The following is a 22,248-nucleotide window of genomic DNA, read 5'->3' on the forward strand; positions in this document are numbered from 1 at the left end:
GCTTTGCTCTCAAATTCTTGATTTCTTTTTCTCTAATTGTTTATGTGTATCTATATCAATATCTACCTCTCTTATATTATATCATTACATATTACTAAATACATAAATATAACCTGCTTAGTATCCATAATGCTACACACACAGAGACATACATACGTGCACATGCGCACATTGAATTTCAGGGCTGATTATTTGGGACTGGATAAGCAACTGCTGTGCTCTTCCCTAGAGGAAATTATTTCTCTCACTCTCAGCTTTCCTTAGCTGCTTGTAGATTTCTGTGTATGGCTAAGACCTCCTGGACTGTCCTCCAGGAGGACTGAGACTGAAGGAACGGCCATTCAGAGCCTGCCCCACATGTGGCCCATACATATACAGCCACCAAAACTAGATAAGATGGATGAAGCAAAGAAGTGCAGGCTGACAGGAACTGGATGTAGATCGCTCCTGAGAGACACAGCCAGAATATGGCAAATACAGAGGCAAATGCCAGCAGCAAACCACTGAACTGAGAATGGGATCCCATTGGAGGAATTAAAGAAAGGACTGAAAGAGCTGAAGGGGCTTGTGACCCCATATGTACAACAATGCCAAGCAACCAGAGCTTCCAGGGACTAAGTCACTGCCCAAAGACTATACATGGACTGACCCTGGACTCCAATCTCATAGGTAGCAATGAATATCCTAGTAAGAGCACCAGTGGAAGGGGAAGCCCTGGGTCCTACAAAAGCTGGACCCCCAGTATAGGGGATTGTTGGGGGGTGGTAATGGGGGTGGATGGGGAGGGGAACACTTATATAGAAGGGGAGAAGGAGGGACTAGGGGGCTGATGGACAGGAAACCGGGAAAGGGAATAACATTTGAAATGTAAATAAGAAATACCCAATTTAATAAAAATGGAAGAAAAAAAAAGGAGAGAGATTCAGATGAGGTGGCATTCAGAGCCAGTTATTTATTTATTTATTTATTTATTTATTTATTTATTTATTTTTATTAACTTGAGTATTTCTTATTTACATTTTGAATGTTATTCCCTTTCTCGGTTTCCGGGCAAACATCCCCCTAACCCCTCCCCCTCCCCCTCTATATGGGTGTTCCCCTCCCCATCCTCCCCCTATTACCGCCTTCCCCCCAACAATCACGTTCACTGGGGGTTCAGTCTTAGCAGGACCCAGGGCTTCCCCTTCCACTGGTGCTCTTACTAGGATATTCATTGCTACCTATGAGGTCAGAGTCCAGGGTCACTCCATGTATAGTCTTTGGGTAGTGGCTTAGTCCCTGGAAGCTCTGGTTGCTTGGCATTGTTGTTCATATGGGGTCTCGAGCCCCTTCAAGCTCTTCAAGTCCTTTCTCTGATTCCTTCAACAGGGGTCCCATTCTCAGTTCAGTTTGCTGTTGGCATTCGCCTCTGTATTTGCTGTATTCTTGCTGTGTCTCTCAGGAGAGATCTACATCCGGTTCCTGTTGGATTGCACTTCTTTGCTTCATCCATCTTGTCTAATTGGATGGCTGTATATGCATGGGCCACATGTGGGACAGGTCCTGAATGGGTGTTCCTTCTGCCTCAGAGCCAGTTTGTTATTGTTACAAGTCTCTGTGAGGCTTGTGAGCCCTGCTTAGTTGATTCTGTGGGCCACGTTCAACAGACAACAGATTGCTGTCTTGGGGTGGATTTAAATGCAATGAGTTGGTAAATTGAAAATATTTTCACATCTTGGCCCTCTCTCAGCACTTAGCACACAGCATATACTCTACAGCATTACATACAGGAGGGACTAGGGGGCTGATGGACAGGAAACCGGGAAAGGGAATAACATTTGAAATGTAAATAAGAAATACCCAATTTAATAAAAATGGAAGAAAAAAAAAGGAGAGAGATTCAGATGAGGTGGCATTCAGAGCCAGTTATTTATTTATTTATTTATTTATTTATTTTTATTAACTTGAGTATTTCTTATTTACATTTTGAATGTTATTCCCTTTCTCGGTTTCCGGGCAAACATCCCCCTAACCCCTCCCCCTCCCCCTCTATATGGGTGTTCCCCTCCCCATCCTCCCCCTATTACCGCCTTCCCCCCAACAATCACGTTCACTGGGGGTTCAGTCTTAGCAGGACCCAGGGCTTCCCCTTCCACTGGTGCTCTTACTAGGATATTCATTGCTACCTATGAGGTCAGAGTCCAGGGTCACTCCATGTATAGTCTTTGGGTAGTGGCTTAGTCCCTGGAAGCTCTGGTTGCTTGGCATTGTTGTTCATATGGGGTCTCGAGCCCCTTCAAGCTCTTCAAGTCCTTTCTCTGATTCCTTCAACAGGGGTCCCATTCTCAGTTCAGTTTGCTGTTGGCATTCGCCTCTGTATTTGCTGTATTCTTGCTGTGTCTCTCAGGAGAGATCTACATCCGGTTCCTGTTGGATTGCACTTCTTTGCTTCATCCATCTTGTCTAATTGGATGGCTGTATATGCATGGGCCACATGTGGGACAGGTCCTGAATGGGTGTTCCTTCTGCCTCAGAGCCAGTTTGTTATTGTTACAAGTCTCTGTGAGGCTTGTGAGCCCTGCTTAGTTGATTCTGTGGGCCACGTTCAACAGACAACAGATTGCTGTCTTGGGGTGGATTTAAATGCAATGAGTTGGTAAATTGAAAATATTTTCACATCTTGGCCCTCTCTCAGCACTTAGCACACAGCATATACTCTACAGCATTATTTAGCACAGATTATCTGTGTTCTTAAAGAATGCAGTTTCCATAAACAAAATTAATTTTATTTTGGACAATGCAGAACGTCCTTGAGTTGAAACCATACCTGAAAAACTTCTAAATTGCTTTACTATTTCATGAGTATTTAAAATATATGCATTCCTCAGGTAAAGAACATCTAAGTTTTCCCACCTCCTAGCTCTTGTGATTAGAGCGGCATTGAACATGACTGAGTAGGGAGCTCTGCAGTAGGCGATGGAGTCCTTGGGGTCTATGCCGAGATGGTATAGCTGATGAACATGTGGTACAAATTCACAGTGGAATGTATTCAGCCGTAAAGAAAAGTGAAATCAAAACCTGCAGGTAAATGTATAGAACTGGAAAATATTATATGGAGTGAAGTAACCCAGACCCAGAAAGACAAAGGCTTCATGGTCTCTCTTATTTGTGGATCCTAGTGCCCTAGTGTGTGTCTGTGTGTATGTGTGTGTGTGTGTGTGTAAGTGTGTGTGTGTGTTTGTGTGTATGTGTGTGTGTGTGTATACATGCTCTAGTTGAGGACAGTAGGGCATGGGTGCTATAAAGAGGGAAAAACAGAGCAGGAAAACTTTAACAAATGCAGTGGCAGGAAGCAGGGATAAATAAAAATAAGGTTGTTTGACAAGGTCATAGGAAAGATTCTATAAAAGGTCTTTTATAAGCTTGCTTAAATGTATATATAGTATTCATGTGTATATTCATATATATACAGAAATACACACACATATATATGTATCTATACATATGTATCTATATATGTATTCCTATATGTGTGTTTGTGTATGTATACAAATATATGTATATATATAGGTACATATATGTATATGTATGAGAGATATTAAGAATTATTTATTTATCTTATGTATAGTGTAGCTGTATGCTGTACATTGTAGCTATTTTCAGACACAACAGAAGAGATGGTTCAACCATTGCAGATGGTTGTGAGCCACTGTGTGGTTGCTGGGAATTGAACTCAGGACCTCTGGAAGAGCAGTCAGAGAGAGATATTAAATGGGATTACACCACACAGAATGATAATACTCCCTGTGTCACAGCCATAATTTATTTACATACACCCTGATTCCCCATTTGTTGATGCAATTTTTTGATATTTTCTAAGTTATCTGTTTTAAATTGTAAGTTGTAAAGTGGGATTAAGAATACTGCAAATGCATCCAAAGCTTTTTAAAATTTAAGGAGGCTCTCATATAATAAAAGCTCCCGCACTAATGCATTATCAAAACATGTATATTTTTCTTTCCTCCTTCTACTTAGCTGTTTCAGTTTAGAAAGGGGAAGGTCCTCTGATTTTACTATATTTAATTTAAGTCATAAAAATAGATGAGACTGTTAGCTTCTTTGAATCAGCGCTTGAATGCAGCGATAAATCCCGTTTCTATTAGCCAGACTTGCCTAATCTGCATGATTTGTACAGCCATAGACACAAACAGGTCTTTTCAGTTCTGAGTAGGAAGTACCTGCAAGATCCCTTAGTTGGTAGCAAAAGAAATAGTGCTCTTCTTGGATTCGTAGTAACTGTCTGTTAATCAATCAACCCTAGGGTACAGTGTCATTGCTATAGTAAACAAGGGTTCAAAATATCTGATTAATCCACACATGATGTCCTAACCACAAGGGATAGTGGAGAATAAATTCTAGTTGGTAAGTTATCAAAAAATGGCTTTCTTATTAAAATGCCTAACTTCCTTGTTCGGCAACAGTTTTACTGGGCATATATTAGAGACCATATTTGAATGCCCAGGAGAAATGGAAGCTCATTGGTTGGAGGTAGGCATGCAGAGGTAGCGTAGAGCCTTTTGTATGCCGCCATGGAACTTTCTAAACTAGAATATGTAACAACTGTGTCCTTGTGAGGGGGGTTCAATTGACTTCCACTTAAAGCATGTTCCAAGTGGCAAACAAGTGTTCACTTTCTACAAGGGCGCTCTGGGTCAAGGCTGCTGACCCCACAATGGGTTTTTCTGAAATAGTTCACGATTGGTTCCCAGGAGCCACTAAGGACAGTGACATTTTTCTTGTTAGAGAGCTGAATGTAATTTCCACGGAGGAGGCAACATCCTTAGAAGAGTCCACAGCCCTTTGCAGTAGGCTCTGTGTCCAAAGGAAAGGAAGGAAGATGGAAAAAGTAACAGAAGGGGGCTTTCTTGAGCCGGCTTATGTGGCTGGTCTCACTGTCCCACTAAGACTTCGAATGCTGAGAACCCAAGAACTGCCTATTTCTGAACTGAATTCTCCCTTTAAGAAACCTATGCACCGTTGCACGACAGCAAGATAAATTGCCTCATAATGCTGGAGCACTCGGGAGGAACACAGTGAAGAGAGAGACCTGCATTCACTAAACTCTATCAATTACTCGGGCATACCGTAGCTGGGAAAATGGATGCCAGCAGAGGCTTCCGGGGCTGGGGAGGGAAAACCTTCACACTGGCACTGGCACTCTGAACACCTGCTAAAGAGGGACGACTCACTCCCACAGCGTCCCATCAGCTCACGGCCAGTCATTTTTGAGCTAGAATATTTATAACTCAGGAGAAAGGTTTACTGTCACGGGTCAGTTCGTTTCCAGAAAATAGAGTCACTTGATGACACAGGACATGAAATACTGTGGCTTAGAGTGTGGCTGAGGGAAAAAAAATGTATCCTGGAAGAGTATGGCTTTAAATACAATATTTTTTGTATGGTCGTTTAACTTGGGGTCTTAATGTGAAGGACATAATAGCTTAATTGGTTAAGAGAAAATATACACAAACCCTAGATTGTCAAAGACAAGAGTTAGAAAGTGGTATCTGGTGATAAGAAAAGTTACTATGCCCTGTCCAGCTACTTAGCCCCAGTTTTCCTGAATAAAGGGATCCCTTCTCCTGGTGCTGCGAGAACCTGGGCTGTGTGGGGAGGATCTGACACCCACTCACATGTGCAGATACAAGCTCCACAGTTAGTGGAGAAAGATAGTCTAGATTCCTTTTTACCTGGCCACATTGATAGCAGAACATATATTTTCTATAGTGCAATACTGCCCATACCCTCTCTCCATGGTATAATTCGTACTCTTCAAAGGGAAGTTGATTGTGGGTGTGTGTGTGCACACGCATGTGGAAGCCAGTTTGATGTTAAGAATCTTCTCTTAATTGTTTCTTATTTTTTGAGACAGGGTATATCACTGAACCTAAAAATATAATTTATTTGGCTGGGTTGGATGGTCAGAAAGCTCCAGGGCTGTGCCAGTGCTGGACTTACAGATATATGCGCCATGACAAGGTTTTCATATAGGTGCTAGGGATATGAGTTCAGGTCATCATGCTTATACGGCAGACATTTTACCAGCAGCCATCCCTCCAGCCCTGGAAGTTGAGTTTTATATATAAAAGAAATACATTATGATTTTGTTGATTCTAACACGTCAAACATATAAAGGTTAAACATTTCTTAACTTATAATCTGTTTCGATTTTTTTGTTGCTGCTATAAACCCCACTGAAAACACGATGGCTTAACTTACACAATGGGAGAAAATCATTGCCAGCTCTACTTTAGATGAGGGCCTGATATCGCGACTACACAAGACACTGTAAAAATTAAACAGTAAAGAATAAAACTTCCAATTTATGAATAGGCTACTGGACTTAACAGACAGTTCTAGAATAAGAAATATAAAAGGTCAATAAAAATTAAAAAAAAAACAAACATTCAACAGCCTTAACAGGGAAATGTAAGTTTAAACTACATTGGGACCTCAATGTAGGCAGAATGGTTAATCATCAAGAAAACAAAACCAACAAATGCTGATAAGGATATGGGGAAAGAAGTGGTTGGAATGTAAGTTGGTGCAGTCACTGTGGAAATCATTTCCAAAAACATTAAAAATAAAACTACCATCTGATTCAGATATACAATTCCTGGGAATATTTCAAGGATTTTACCACAAAGATGTTTGCATTGCATATCCATGTTTATTAAGGCTCTGATCACAATACCAAGGCAACCAAATCAGCCTAGATAACCATCAAGATATGAGACGTAATGAAAATGTGGCTAACATACTCAATAGCATTTTATTCATACACAGAGAAAATGAAGCTTACAGTTCACAGGCAAAGAGATGGATCTGGGAATTGTTAAATGAAGTGACTCAGACTCCCAAGGACAAATACTGCATGTTCTCTCTCATAGACTAGTTCTCTGTGTTTGTGTATGTGGGTGTGAATGTGGGTATAGGTCATGGAACTGCAAATGAAACCATGAAGGAAAATAGGTTTTGAGGAAGAAAAGGTGGGATAATAGAACACATGTGTCATGAGAACAGGAAGTGAAGTACAAGGGTCTGAAGGGTACAAAAAGCTACAAAGGAAAGGGGATCGACAACATTATGTACACATAGAACATTCCACATGCATCTCATAGACAAAAATCAAGATGTTGATAGGAATGTATTAGAGGTTTCAGGGTATAATTTATTCCTTTCACTTTTCAGTTTCCAAATGCTTCACAAGCATTCCTTAGGCCTTGAGTGTCCATTCCCAACTTCAAATGCAGCATTGGTAGCTATGGTGGGGATGAATGCTCTCTGAAACCAAACATAGAAATCAAATCCCTCTTCTGACCATATGTGGTAATGAAGTGTTTGGAAAATAATTAAACCATGAGGGTGGAGTTCCCATGATTGGGGTTAATATATTTATGAAAAGAAGCTACACAAGGCAATAAAAAAACTGCCATGTTCAAACCAGGTACCCTCACTGAACACTGGATCCACCAGCACCACCAGACGTCTCACCCCCTAGACTCATAAAACATTTCAGAGTTGAAGGTGTCCAATATAAGGTACTTTGTTATTGCAGTCAAATGAACAAAGAAATTGCATTTTCATCTGTTTCATGTATTCTCTACCCCTCTTACCCTTTATTCCACTGTAAAGGCCTACTTAGACAGTATAAACTCTCCCTCATAAGGCCTGCTCATTAGCAACCTCAACTGAAGCAGCAGCCTTAATTTCCCTTTCTTAAGCTTCAGAGGTTAGACTGTGAGTTTCTCTGAGGAGGCATTAGGTTGTCTACCATTTCATGTTATACACAGTAGTGTGTTGTCATGACCTGAAAACTCATGGAATTCCGGAGTTATAATATGTAGTCATTGTAGTGTCAACTGAAAAAGAAGGGAATCAATTCATTTAAATCTCATTATAGCTTATGAGTTTGGTACTGTATTGGCTCCATTTTATGGTGCATGAACAAGAATGTAGAGCTTAACTTCCTCTGTGAATGTTTTATCTCTTAGCCATTGCACAGTCACAGAATTCACTTTTTACAGTTCCCTGGGAGATGCAGAGCTTTTTCCTGACAGTAAAATTAAAATAAGGAGCTGACTCATCTAAGAAACTTGCGAAACAAAACAGCTAGTCTATGACTTTATGACTTTATTAATTAAGTAATTAAGAACAAAACAGGTTGGGACAAACGTGGACACTGAACTGCCCAACAATTAGGTATTTTAGTACAAGGCTTGGAGCCTATTCTTGAGAAATGGCCCTGTGGTGGAACAAAACCAGTTTCCATGACTCTAAGAAATAGGTCAACTTGTCTTGAAGCGCTGGCATCCTGAGTTGTCAAAATGGACTCTTGAAATAATTGGCAACAAAATCCCAGTAAAACAAAATGCAGGACTCCATTGATTTTTGTTGTTGAACTCTAAGGGAAATATATTCTGTTAATGAAATTCTGGTCAGTGGCTAATGAGACTCTAAAAAAAAAAGTAACATTTTTTGGGACGAGACACACATAAAGTTATTTTATATCTCCATAGTAAATAGCCACTTTAGTTAGGCAACTATTATTTATAATTCTTGGGATGATGATGATTAAAACAAACCCAACCCTTCTCTCAAAGGACTTATAGGTCAAGTGGCGCCCAGTTTAACTGCAGTAATGAGTAGCATTATGAGGGAAAGGGAGACACAGGTTTTAAGTGGAACTGAATAAGTGGTCTTCAACACATACGATGGACTCCAAAATTGTACTTGGAGACATTTAGCCCTAGTCCTAGACCATTATTTAGTCCCAGACCATTATTATTTCAACCAGATTCAAGAGTTGGAAGGGAAATGAGGCTTAATGACTGAGTTACAGAAAAGGAAAACAATACATGAGTGTGGGGGCATACTTGTTTGATTAGAGCATGTGGATATTAAAATACAGGTGTGATGATAACTAATTAGACTAGGACACTATCCAGCATCAGCAGAAATGTACAGTACATCTGTCTACCTCCTTTGTCCACCTCAAGGGGAGACGAAATGCTAGCAAAGGAAATATGGTCTTATTGAGGAGATCTAGGGATGGATGCCACACAGTCATTCAAATCTAATTTCCCTATATCAGCAACAGTGTTCATCTCTTCTCCTCGATGTGTAGCAAATGCCAGGAGTGGCTGTCTCTCATCAGGGTATTTTTCCTGGATGGAGTCCTCCAGATAACAAGAAAAATGATTTGGCATTCTTGAGTTTGGATGAGGAAATTGCATCTATTTTTCTAATGCCAAGTCCCCCAATACTTCCTAGAAGACTCAAGTGATGCATGGATTGCCAAGATGGCACAGACCTTGCCCTTGGGCCTTCTGTATAGTGACAGATGTTTAGCTTCTATTAACCCGTCAAGCTTGCTCTTGAGAACAAGGGAAAAGAATTCTAGACACAAAGGCATCTGCCTTCTTCTTGCTCTTTCTTAGTTTCTGATATATTTTAAGTCTTTGGCCTTTCTGATGTGCCTCAGGATATCCCTCTTATTAGTTTTGTAATTAAACACTGTTATATGGATTTATATTATTCTTGCATCTCAGCTGTGGCTGTATTTGACTTGGTTCATAGCATTGTGGCTAACTACTTCCTCCAGGCCCCCATACCCCCTCCAATCCTTCCCTCTTCTCCTTGTGGGCATCTTCTTCTGCTTTGGGTAAGCAATCCTATCGATTTCTTAATTCTATCCCATAGGAAGATTTTCAGTCTTTTCAGTACGATCAGCAGAGAGCTCAACATGGCTGTTATAACCCAGAATAGAACCACATATAAAAAAGTCTAAAACGTGACTAGAGAAAGTAGAAAAGACACAGTTTCCGTATTAGAATTTCTCCTGTGCCAGAGGAAGAGTGAGGAAGGTAGAGACAGAGGAAGAGACAGAGCCACTGACTATCTTTCATGAGGACCCATCAGTGTCTGTCAAGAATTTCTAACTTCTTAAGACAACAGAGGCTCCTTGAAGTTCGCAATAAATGTGGCTGTTTACATGTTGGCTCTTTCTAGGATACAATTCACTGTAATAGATCATTCTCATCAAGTTGGTGGTCAGTACACTCTGGGGTTCCCAACAGGGTTCCATTTCCTCTGTCAAACTTGACAGGAAATTTCCCAAGTTGGTTGGGAGTGGGAATGGTTTTCTTTACTTTTGGCTGACAGCCCTAAACTTGATAAAATACATATTTTTAGTGTACTAGCTGAAAAGCTGGCTTCTGGGCCTCTGGTTCTTACCCGAGTGAACACTATGTGTTCTGTTAAATGATGAGCTCTAGAGCGAATTAAGCTTAATGGAGCGTGAACCTAGGTCTCCATTTATTGCCTGTCAAGCACATACCTATATTGGATCTGACTTGATGTGGTGCTTTTGATGTGGCTGACTGATGATGTAACTGCTCCTCTAGCTACTGGTCAGCATCATATGCTCAGTCTATCTGCGGGTCAGATCTCGTTGACAGTACTTCTTTTTACTTCCTAATGTGTCACAATTGAAGTTACTCAGCCTTACCAGCATCTTTTTCTTTTTAAATAGATATTGCCAAGAATATCTGTTACTGAGCTTCTTAATCTCCAATGCTATTAACTAATATTAATGCTGATCATTAGCGTGAAAATATTATCCATATAATTGTCCACTGGATACCTTACTCCCATTGCAGAGCTAATAGAGAAAGGAAGTTGCTGTTATTGTGTTTTGTAAATATTGTTTTTCCTTCATCAGGAAAGCTGACTTCCAGGTAGCAATTAACCTGTAAATTTCCAGCTAACCTAATCCAGTAAGTTCTTTCACTTGAAGAAGGGGAGATTGCATACAATATCTTTCAAATGTGATTCTTCGATGCTATGATAAAAAAGCCAAGATGATTAAATTGCTGATGTGGGGGAAGGAAGAAATTTTATTTACTGCTGATGGAGTGCAGACTTACCCAGTCACTGTAGAATTTAGTGTGATGATTGACTAAAAATATAGGCCTATCGCATGGTCCAGCTATACCAGTCTTGGGCATATACACTAAGGATTGTATATCCTAATAGAGAGATATCTGTCATTTATAGCCACCACCACTCAATTCACAATAGTTAGGACCTGGAAATGAATAAAAAAATTTAATGTATTTACCTAATGGGCTATTATTTGCCTGTTAAGAAAAATGAAATTTTGAAATTTTGAGGGTAAATGGAGGAGCTGCAGACAAACATTTTGAGTAAAGTAAGCCAATCTGAAAGGAAAATCTTTTCATGTTTTCTCTCATTTGTGGGTGTGACCTTTGCATCTCCAGATATAAATGTTTTGTTTGGAACACACAAATAAGTCAGGCTATTAGTAAGGGGCCATGAGTGCATGTCAAGAGAAGGGAGGAAGGATGAGTGTTCTGAAGGCATAAAAAGGAATGATGGAATAGAAAGGGTTAAGTGGGGTGTGATTGGGAGGGCAGGGGAGAAGGGACGAAATATGGTAATTGCTAACTAATAGTACAGATCTTTTGAAAAAGTTCGATGGAAATCTACTACTGCAGAAGTTTTCTAAAGTCTATGCACACACATATAAAAATAGTTTAAATGGGGTTTCTCTATAATGGGGTGACTGTGCCCCCACTAGACACTAGAAGCTAACAAATACAAAATCTGAGGTCAGGAGTGGCTTACCTCTTTGGGAGCTGTTGGTCAATGAGTTCTAACCTGCCATAGGTTAGGTTTTTGCCAATGTTCTTGGTTACCCTCTAGCCTTGATGGTAAGACTCCATTGCTAAAGGCATTACATCCAGACAACCAGGCTGATACCAACCAGGAAGCTTCATCCTTACCAGGCAACCTGTAGCGTACTAGAAGACGCTGTGCAACCAGAGGAGACAGGCACCATCAGTTTTGCCCTGCGAGCTTTAATAATGACTGGCCTGACAAGACATGCCCATTGGTGCAATAGTGTTACAAAAGCTATAGGAATAACCAACTATTTTCCGATTGGGCTTAAGACCCACTCTAGAATATGAAACTCATTGTTAGTGGGTTTAGAACACATGGCCAGACAAGTCTATGGGAGAAGGTACTAATCTACTACATAGACACAGAATTAAGTTGACTCCTAGTGAATTATTGCTCTACCCATGAATTGTTGCATCTCTCGACCCTCACCAGAGAAGCTTCTTTTTGCAGTACTTGGGGATTACCACACCCACAACTGGTCAAGATGCAGAGAAGATTCAGCACTAAATAGGATATTTATATCCCACGTCCTCTTATTGAGGCTCAATGATCTTTGCAGAAGAGTGGGCAGAAAAGTTGTAAGAGACAGGGGATGGCTGACACTTTTAACTTTTATACATAGCAGAAGAAATGCTGATATTATTGCAACTGTGGGAGCAAAGAGTGAGCCTGGGAAAACGGAAGTTAGTTAACCAGAATTTCCAAATTAACATGGCAAAATGGAAATGCCTAGGACCCAAGAGTAAGGAGAGACAAAAAGAACAAAATATGCTAATCATTACTTATGAAGAAAAAAAGCAGAAGAAAGTTATCACAATAAATATTAAAATCTTGAATTTTCTTCACCAAAAGATTGTCATATCCTGTGAGACAAATTCTACCTAACTGTTTAATGAGAACCAGAGTTTAAATAGTAAAAAAGTAAGATGTAAAATAAAGGGTCCAGAAAACCTAGCAAACAGATAACATAGGAGCAGAAGCATTCAGAGTAAAAACCATTGATGGGGTGAAGTAGTTCAGGTGCTGATAAAAATGGTGTCCACAAAAGAAAAACTCTGTGCATAAATAAGGAAGGTTAAAATGAACCAAAGAGTTTGAAGGGAAGATGCTTTCCAGAGTGGGATATTTTAATAACCTTCTTTCAGCATTTGTAACATAAACGGTCTAAAGATAAACATTTCAAAGGGTTTGAAGGACATAATCAACAAGGTAGGTTACTCGACACAAATAGAATTCTACAAAGAGGATAGATGATCTAAGTCTATAGAAGACTTGTAAACATCAATGTAGTGATAAAGAGCCCAGATCAATTCATCACAGTTGGGATTTTAAAAGCTACATCTTGATTTGAAAAGACAAGAAATCAGCCATAGAAAGATGACCCAAAACCACTTGGAAATTAAATAGATACTTGAAGGGAAAATAAAATAGCAGGAATGAAATGTTTACTTCACTGTTCTCCTGAGACACTAATTAAATTGACAACAACAGAGAAAAAGATGTGCCTTCATAACAAACAGGGGAGTGCATGGGAGGGGAGGGTTGTTACTGATCCATGAGAACTTTCAGGATTTTCATGAAGCTGGAAGCCGTTGGCATAGTGGCAACTGATCAAACTGTGGAAGAGACCATGCCCTAGAACACGAGACAGGTGACAGGTGACTAGGTGTGAGGACAGACCCAGGCAACAGGAAAGCCAGGTAGATCTGCGGTAGAAAGTGTGACTTAATTAAAGATATCTACAGGAGCTGCTGAGCCATTCCCTTTCCAGCTACATGATGACAGCTGATCAGGAGTTTATGTCCCAGGAAAGACTGATAATTAGAGAGCATTCTCTTAGAAGTTGAACAAATTGTTAGAGAATTAAGGCTATCAGTATGTGTACTGATGTCCTTTAAAGACAAAGGCCTCCTTGTTGAGACATTTTTGTTCCTTAGCCCACAGACCAGTATACCTCTTGCTCATTCTGCAGAGAAGCCCAGCGATTAATAAACCCCATTTAGACATGCAAGGTTCACAGGGGATTAATTTCTTCCCTATTGTGAGTTCCAAAGACAAAAATTAAGAATAAGAAGATATTTGAGGGAGGCTTGTGCTAAGAGCAAGAGCAAGAAAAATAAAACGGAGGAACAGCAACAACACCAAAAACAACAAAAGGGATGGGGAAAGAATGAGCGCTAACACAATAAACATAAGATAATCAGGAAACACAATGGAAAAGACTTTAACCTGTTCTTTCTGATGAAGACCTTATAAAGAGACAAAGATACCACAGGATCCAAAACAAAAGGAGTTTACAAAAATACAACTTGTCAGAGAAGAAAGATGTGAATTCTTAGGCAGAAGAAGCTAGAAGTGTGGTGAAGAGGAGGAATGGGAAATACATGATACAAGTGTCACAAAACTGTGGAACCCTAAAGGAAGACGGTAATGACATATGACATGAGCCGCATCAGCAGTGTGGGCTGCAGACCAATGCAAAGATTCCTTAAAGATTCTAAGGAAGAATGTTCTTAACACAGAATTTGATACCTGCACAAACTGTCCACCAATTTGGAGGCACAGTAAAGACCCAGGCAGACAACTCAGAGGTTATCACCCATATACCCCTTCTTAGGACATACTTAAGAAGGTGAAGACAAAGAGGGACACCCGAGATGTGAAGCAGTGCTCCTCCTGGGGAGATTATCTCACGGATACCAACTTTCAGAGTAAGCAGCAGAACTGGAGGCAACTGGAGATGACACGCATAGGGTGAGAGGCTCTAAGAAAAGAAATTAGATGAAACAGACTGTGTTGATTTTCAGAAAAGACGAAGGACACTGGGTAACATGGAATAATGTAAGACAAAGAAGCAACTAAAACCAGAAAATCAAGACTGCAAACTAGACTGCAGCATGAATTTAAACAACACACTGAACAGGAGAAAAATGAATCCATTAACCACAGTGCTAAAAATACTTTGAGTCACCCGTAGAGAGGGAAATGTAATCAAATATATCACGTGGCCCAACTCAGATCACGTTTGCAAGTCACACTAATGTACAAGCACTTCACATGCTTCCAACTCTTTGATTCAACTACTAAACAGTGTGCATATGACCGGATCGTGCTTACAGCGCGTGTCTCACAGGATGGCACCTATTTTCTGTATCTGAAGTGATACACTGTATCTATATCTGGAGCAAAGGCACTTTCCTGCTAGTGGAATCAGGAGAGAGACCCAGAGCTTATGAATGAAGAAAAACGAAATCTTGCTCTTGTTCCCCACGAACCAAGGAGCATGGTCAATATGTCCTTGGTTATTACATAGCTGGGGTGTATGAAACTCAGGTAGGCTCAGAGGAAAGCCCCCCTCCCACATGAATGGGATAGATTCCCTGCTAGCTGGGTATCCCTGAGACAAAATGGAGCAGTGAAGGAGAAAATGAGATGGCTGTGTGGAATATTAACTAAGAAAGAGCTCAAGGAAGGGCTTAGTGCATCTGTATGTCTGGTAGAACCTGGGTGGTTCTCTCATGTGGGAGGTGCCTACATGCTGACTGCCTGGTTTCCCAGCAGGAGGTGTCACTGCAGGAGAGGGTGAAGAGACCTTAAAATCAAAGGCTTTTGGGAAGACTCTTACTCAAAGAGTGAATGGAGAAGGCAGGTGACACTAGAGCACACATTACTGAAGTGTGTGTGTGTGTGTGTGTGTGTGTGTGTGTGTGTGTTTCTGTGGGTCTGTGTGTCTGTGTGTGGGACAACCAATCAGAGGAAGATGGCAACTTCTTTGGGAGCAACAATCCAGAGAAAGAAGACAGATATCATAATGCTGAAGGCAGTGTGGACAGAGCTCCCTGAGGTGGAGGCACTCCTAGTGATGACAGCCTGTGAATCAGGGCCTGGAACTAATGTTATGGAACCAAGTTTTCTCCTCTAAGGGCTATGGTGGGGCTGAAAGCAGCAGGAAAAATCGGCAAGTGAGAAAAACGTCCTTTAGAGGGTTATTTTTATGAAAAAATTCATAGAGCTTAAATGCACCTTTAGAGTTGGTTTAAGTGTAGAGCTTTATAACACTTAGAACACTCACAGTGGTATGCAACTGCCTCCGCCATTCACCTCCAGAATGTTCTAATGATCCTCGACTAAAACCTCGTGCCCATTATGCACTACCCCCTGTTTTCCTTTCTCCCAGCTCTAGGTGACCACTGTTTAATTTCTGTTTCTACAAATCTGCTCTCTCTAGGAACCCCATATAATAGCATCCATGTGGCATTTGCCCTTTTGTGTCTGGCTTAGTTTATTCAGCAGGAAACCTTTAGGGTTATGGTTAATTTTCAGTTTCAGCATGACTGGATTTAGAGTCGCCAGGGAGATACACTTCTGTGTGTGTGCTCCGGAGGACATTTCCAGAGAGGATTAACTGCCTCTAGGAAGAGAGGACCAGCATAAACGAGGGTAGAACTGTCCCATAGGCTGATGGTCCAGGCTGAGTAAGGGGGAGAAAGCCTGAGAAGTACCAGGATTAATCTTTCTATGACCCTAAACTGAGAGCAGGGTCACAGGTGGCTTCCCACTCTAGACACCATGGTTTCCCTGCCAACATAGACTGCAGCCCCAGAACAATCTTTATTCTTTTAACTTGTTTCTTGACAGGACTTGGTTGCATAACAGGAAAATAACTAACTTACAGTTCATCTATATTTCAGCATAAATCTGTTTTTTTCCTAACTTTTTAAAGCTAGATATTTCATTGAGTGTAACTACCACATTTTGTCCAGTTATTTCTTTGTTTATGGGATTCTTTTGTTATAGTGTATATTAATTAGAGACAATAAGTTTTATTGTGATACTTTGATATATATATGATATATATATATCTATATATCAGTGAGTGCATGCCATATGTGTTTTTTTGTGATTGGGTTAACTCACTCAGGATGATATTTTTCAGTCCCATCCATTTGCATATGAATTTCATGAAGTCATTGTTTTTGATAGCTGAGTAATACTCCATTGTGTTGATGTACCACATTTTCTGTATTCATTACTCTGTTGAGGGGTATCTGGGTTCTTTCCATTTTCTGGCTATTATAAATAAGGCTGCTATGAACAGAGTGGAGCACGTGTCTTTTTTATATGTTGGGGCATCTTTTGGGTATATGCCAAGGAGAGGTATAGCTGGTCCTCAGGTAGTGCAATGTCCAATTTTCTGAGGAACCCCCAGACTGATTTCCAGAGTAGTTGTACCAGTTTGCAATCCCACCAACAATGGAGGAGTGTTTCTCTTTCTTTACATCCTGGCCAGCATCTGTTGTCACCTGAGTACTTTTTTTATCTTAGCCATTCTGACTGGTGTGAGGTAGAATCTTAGGGTAGTTTTGATTTGCATTTCCCTGATAACAAAGGATGTTGAACATTTTTTAGTTGCTTCTCAGCCATTCAACACTCCTCAGTTGAGAATACCTTATTTAGCTCTGTACCCCATTTTAAATAGGGTTACTTGATTCTCTGGAGTCTAACTTCTTGAGTTCTTTGTATAGATTGGATATTAGCTCTGTATCAGATGAGTAAAGATCTTTCCCCGATCTGTTGGTTGCTGTTTTATCCTAATGACAGTGTCCTTTGCCTTACAGAAGCTTTGCAATCTTATGAAGTCCCATTTGTCGATTCTTGATATTAGAGCATAAGCCATTGGTGCTTAGGAAATTTTCCCTTGTGCCCATGTGTTCCAGGATCCTCCCCACTTTTTCTTCTATTAGTTTCAGTGTATCTAGTTTTATGTGGAGTTCCTTGATCAACTTAGACTTGAGCTTTGTGCAGGGCTATAAGAATGGATTGATCTGCATTCTTCTACATGCTGACTGCCAGTTGAACCAGCACTATTTGTTGAAAATGGTGTCTTTTTTCTACTGGATGGTTTTAGCTCCTTTTTCAAAGATTAAGTGATCATAGATGTGTGGGTTCATTTCTGAATCTTCAATTCTATCCCCTTGATCTATCTGCCTGTCTCTGTACCAATACAGTTTTATGACTATTGCTCTGTAATACAGATTGAGGTCAGGGATGGTGATTCCCCCAGTTCTTTTACTGTTGAGGATAGTTTTAGCTATCCTGGGTTTTTTGTTATTCCAAATATATTTGCAAAGTGCTCTTTCTAACTCTATGAAGAATTGAGTTGGAATTTTGATAGGTTTTGCATTGAATCTGAACATTGCTTTCATCAAGATGTCCATTTTTACAATATTAATCGTACTAATCCATGAGCATGAGGGACCTTTCCATCTTCTGAGATCTTCAATTTCTTTCTTCAGAGACTTGAAGTTCTTGTCATACAGATCTTTCACTTGCTTGGTTAGAGTCACACCAAGGTATTTTATATTATTTGGGACTATTGTGTCATTTCTCTAACTTCTTTCTCAGCCTTTTTAACCTTAGAGTAGAGGAAGGCTACTGATTTGAGTTAATTTTATACCCTGACACTTTGCTGAAATTGTTTATCAGGTTTAGGAGTTCTGTGGTGGAACTTTTGGGGTCACTTAAGTATACTATCATATCATCTGCAAATAGTGATATTTTGACTTTTTCTTTTCCGATCTGTATCCCCTTGACCTCCTTTTGTTGTCTGATTGCTCTGGCTAGAACTTCAAGAACTATATTGAATAAGTAGGGAGAGAGTGGGCAGCCTTGTCTAGTCCTTAATTTAGTGGGATTGATTCAAGTTTCTCTCCATTTAGTTTGATGTTGGCTACTGGTTTGCTGTATATGGCTTTTACTATGTTTAGATATGGGCCTCGAATTCCTGATCTTTCCAAGATTTTAACACGAAGGGTATTGAATTTTGTCAAATGTTTTCTCAGCATCGTGTTTTTTCTTTGAGTTTATTTATGTAGTGGATTATGTTGATGCGTTTCTCCTATTAAACCATCTCTGCATCTCTGGAAGAAGCCTACTTGATCATGAAGAATGATCATTTTGATGTGTCTAGTATTTGTTTGGGAGAATTTTATGGAGGATTTTTGCATCGATATTCATAAGGGAAATTGGTCTAAAGTTCTCTTTCTTTGTTGGGTCTTTGTGTAGTTTATGTATAAGCATAATTGTGGCTTCATAGAAGGAATTGGGTAGTGTTCCTTCTGTTTATATTTTGTGGAATAGTTTGGACAGTATTGGCATTAGGTCTTCTATGGAGATCTGATAGAATTCTGCACTAAAACCATCTGGTCCAAGACTGTTTTTGGTTGGGAGATTTTAATTGACTGCATTTATTTCTTTAGGAGTTATGGAACTGTTTACATTGTTTATCTGATCTTGATTTAACTTTGGTACCTGGTATCTGTCTAGAAAATTGTCCACTTCATCCATATTTTCCAATTTGTTAAGTATATGCTTTTGTAGTATCAGATGTTTTTTTTTTTTTAAATTTCCTCAAATTCTGTTGTTATGTCTCCCTTTTCATTTCTGATTTTGTTAATTTGGATACTCTCTCTGTGCCCTCTGGTTAGTTTGATTAAGGGTTTATCTATCTTGTTGGTTTCCTCAAAGAACCAGCTTTTGTTTTTGTTGATTCTTTGTATAGTCCTTTTTGTTTCTAAAGAGTTGATTTCAGCCGCGTTTGATTATTTCCTGCCACTTACTCCTTTTGGATGTATTTGCTTCTTTTAGTTCTAGTGCTTTAATGTGTGCTGTCAAGCTGCTAGTGTATGCTCTCTCCAGTTTCTTTTTGGAAGCACTCAGAGCTATGAGTTTTCCTCTTAGCACAGCTTTCATTGTGTCCCATACGTTTGGGTATGTTGTGCCTTTGTTTTCATTAATTTCTAAGAAGTCTTTAATTTTTTTCCTTTATTTCCCCGACCAAGTAATCACTGAGTAGAGTGTTTTTCAATTCTTTGTGTATGTGGACTTTCAGTCATTTTTGTTGTTATTGAAGACCAGCCTTAGTTCGTGGTGATCTGATAGGATGCATGGGATTATTTCAATCTTCTTGTATCTGTTGAGGCCTGTTTTGTGACCGATTATATGGTTAATTTTGGAGAAGGTGTCATGAGGTGCTGAGAAGAAGGTATATCCTTTTGTTTTAGGATTAAATGTTCTATAAATATCTGTTAAGTCCATTTGGTTCGTAACTTCTGTTAGTTTCTTTCTGTCTTTGTTTAATTTCTGTTTCCATGATCTGTCCACTGATGAGAGTTGGGTATTGAAGTCTCCTTATTGTGTGAGAGGCAATGTGTAATTTGAGCTTAAGTAAGGTTTCTTTTATGAATGTAGGACTCTTGCATTTGGAGCACAGATATTCAGGATTGAGAGTTCATTTTAGCAGATTTTTCCTTTGATGAATGTGAAGTGTCTTCTCATATACTTTTTGATAACTTTTGGTTGAAAGTTGATTTTATTCAATATTAGAATGGCTACTCCAGCTTGCTTGAAAAACTGTTTTCCAGCCTTTTACTCTGAGGTAGTCTCTGTCTTTGTCAGTGAGGTATGTTTCCTGTATGCAGCAAAATGCTGGGTCCTCTTTAAATATCCATTCTATTAGTCTATGTCTTTCTATTGGAGAATCCATTAATGTTGAGAGATATTAGGGACCAATGATTGTTGCTTCCTGTTATTTTTTGTTAGAAGTGGAAATATGTTTGTGCGGCTCTCTTCTTTTGGGTTAGTTGAAATTAGATTACTTTCTTGCTTTTTCCATTTTGTAGTTTTCCCCCTTGTGTTGGAGTTTTCCATCTATTATCCTTTGTAGGGTTGGATTTGTGGAAAGATATTGTGTAAATTTGGTTTTGTCATGGAATATGTTGGTTTCTCCATCTATGGTAATTGATAGTTTTGCTGGATATAGTAGCCTGGGCTGGCATTTGTGTTCTCTTACGGTCTGTATGACATCTGCCCAGGATCTTCTGGCTTTCATATTTTCTGGTGAGAATTTTGGTGTAATTCTGATAGTTCTGCCTTTATATATTGTATGTTATATACCTTTTTCCCTTATTGCTTTTAATATTCTTTCTTTGTTTTGTGCATTTGGTGTTGTGACTATTATGTGACAGGTGGAATTTCTTTTCTTGTCCAATCCATTTGGAGTTCTGTAGGCTTCTTGTATGTTTATGGGCATCTCTTTCTGTAGGTTAGGGAAGTTTTCTTCTATGATTTTGTTGAAGATATTACTTTAGGTTGGAAATCTTCTCTCTCTTCTATACCTATTATCCTTGGGATTGATCTTCTCATTGTGGCCTTGATTTCCTGGATGTTTTGGATTAGGATCTTTTTTTGTGTTTTGCATTTTCTTTGATTGTTGTGTCAATGTTTTCTATGCTATCTTCTGCCCCTGAAACTCTCTCTCTATCTCTTGTATTTTGTTGGTAATGCTTGAGTCTATGACTCCTGATCTCTTTCATAGGTTTTCTATCTCCAGGGTTGTCTCCCTTTGTGATTTCTTTATTGTTTCTATTTCCATTTTTAGATCCTGGATGGTTTTGTTCAATTCCTTCACCTGTTTGGTTATGTTTTCCTGTAATTCTTTAAGGGATTTCCTCTTTAAGAGCTTCTACCTGTTTACCCGTGTTGTGTATTTCTTTAATGGAGTTATTTACGTCCATCTTAAAGTCCTCTAATATTCTTATGAGTTGCGATTTTACATCAAAATTCTGCTTTTCGGCTGTGTTGGGATATCCAGGGCTTGCTGTGGTGGGGGAACTTGGTTCTGATGATTTCAAGTGGCCTTGGTTTCTGTTGCTTAGGGTCTTGCCCTTGCCTCTTGCCATGTATTTATCTCTGGTGTTAGTTGATCTTGTTGTCTCTGAGAGTGGCTTGACCCTCCTAAAAGCCTGTGTGTCAGCACCCTGGAGACCGACTTTCTCACAGCAGGATGTGTGCTCAGGATTGTTTGCACTTCTGAGAATCGTGCTCTCTATCCACAGGATTTGGTACAGAGATCTGTGTCCCAGGGTCAGCTCTGGGTGCAGGTCTGGTTCCAGTCTGCTTCTTGGTTCCTGTGTCCAGACAGTTCCAGGCATATTCCTCTTGGTCCAGGAATGTGAGCAGAAGTGGTAGTCTCCCCTGTGTTCTCAGGTTTGTCTGCACTTCTGAGAATCAAGTTTTCTACCCATGGGATCTGGGTACAGAGAGCTGTGTCTCAGGGTCACCCTGGGAATAGCTCATCTATGGATTCTGGAATTGCTTGACAGTTTTCACAATTGTGGATAGTGTCAGCATTTGAGTCTTTACATTATCTCTGTATACTTATATATTATTTTGTATTATACATTGTTATATATAATATATTAAACATATATACAAATAAATATGTAATAAGTATACTAAATAAAAATTAAATAATATATTAAATATAATACATGTATATTAAATACAGAATTGCCATATCTAACAGTTGTACTTCTGCATATACCCATACACATACACACATACACACATACATAAACACACACACATATATTCACATACACACACAGACACATATTAAATTTGGGTATATATATACATATATATAAAACTTATATATATCAT

General features: G+C 39.5%; 1 protein-coding gene across 3 annotated transcripts in view; it reads right to left on the bottom strand.

Moving 5' to 3' along the window:
- Positions 1-22,248, bottom strand: part of Lhfpl3 (LHFPL tetraspan subfamily member 3) — a 542,908-nt gene that overhangs the window by 173,055 nt on the left and 347,605 nt on the right. The gene's annotated exons all lie outside the window — the stretch shown is intronic.

This window comes from Rattus norvegicus, chromosome 4, assembly GCF_036323735.1.
Source record: "Rattus norvegicus strain BN/NHsdMcwi chromosome 4, GRCr8, whole genome shotgun sequence".
NCBI lineage: Eukaryota > Metazoa > Chordata > Mammalia > Rodentia > Muridae > Rattus > Rattus norvegicus.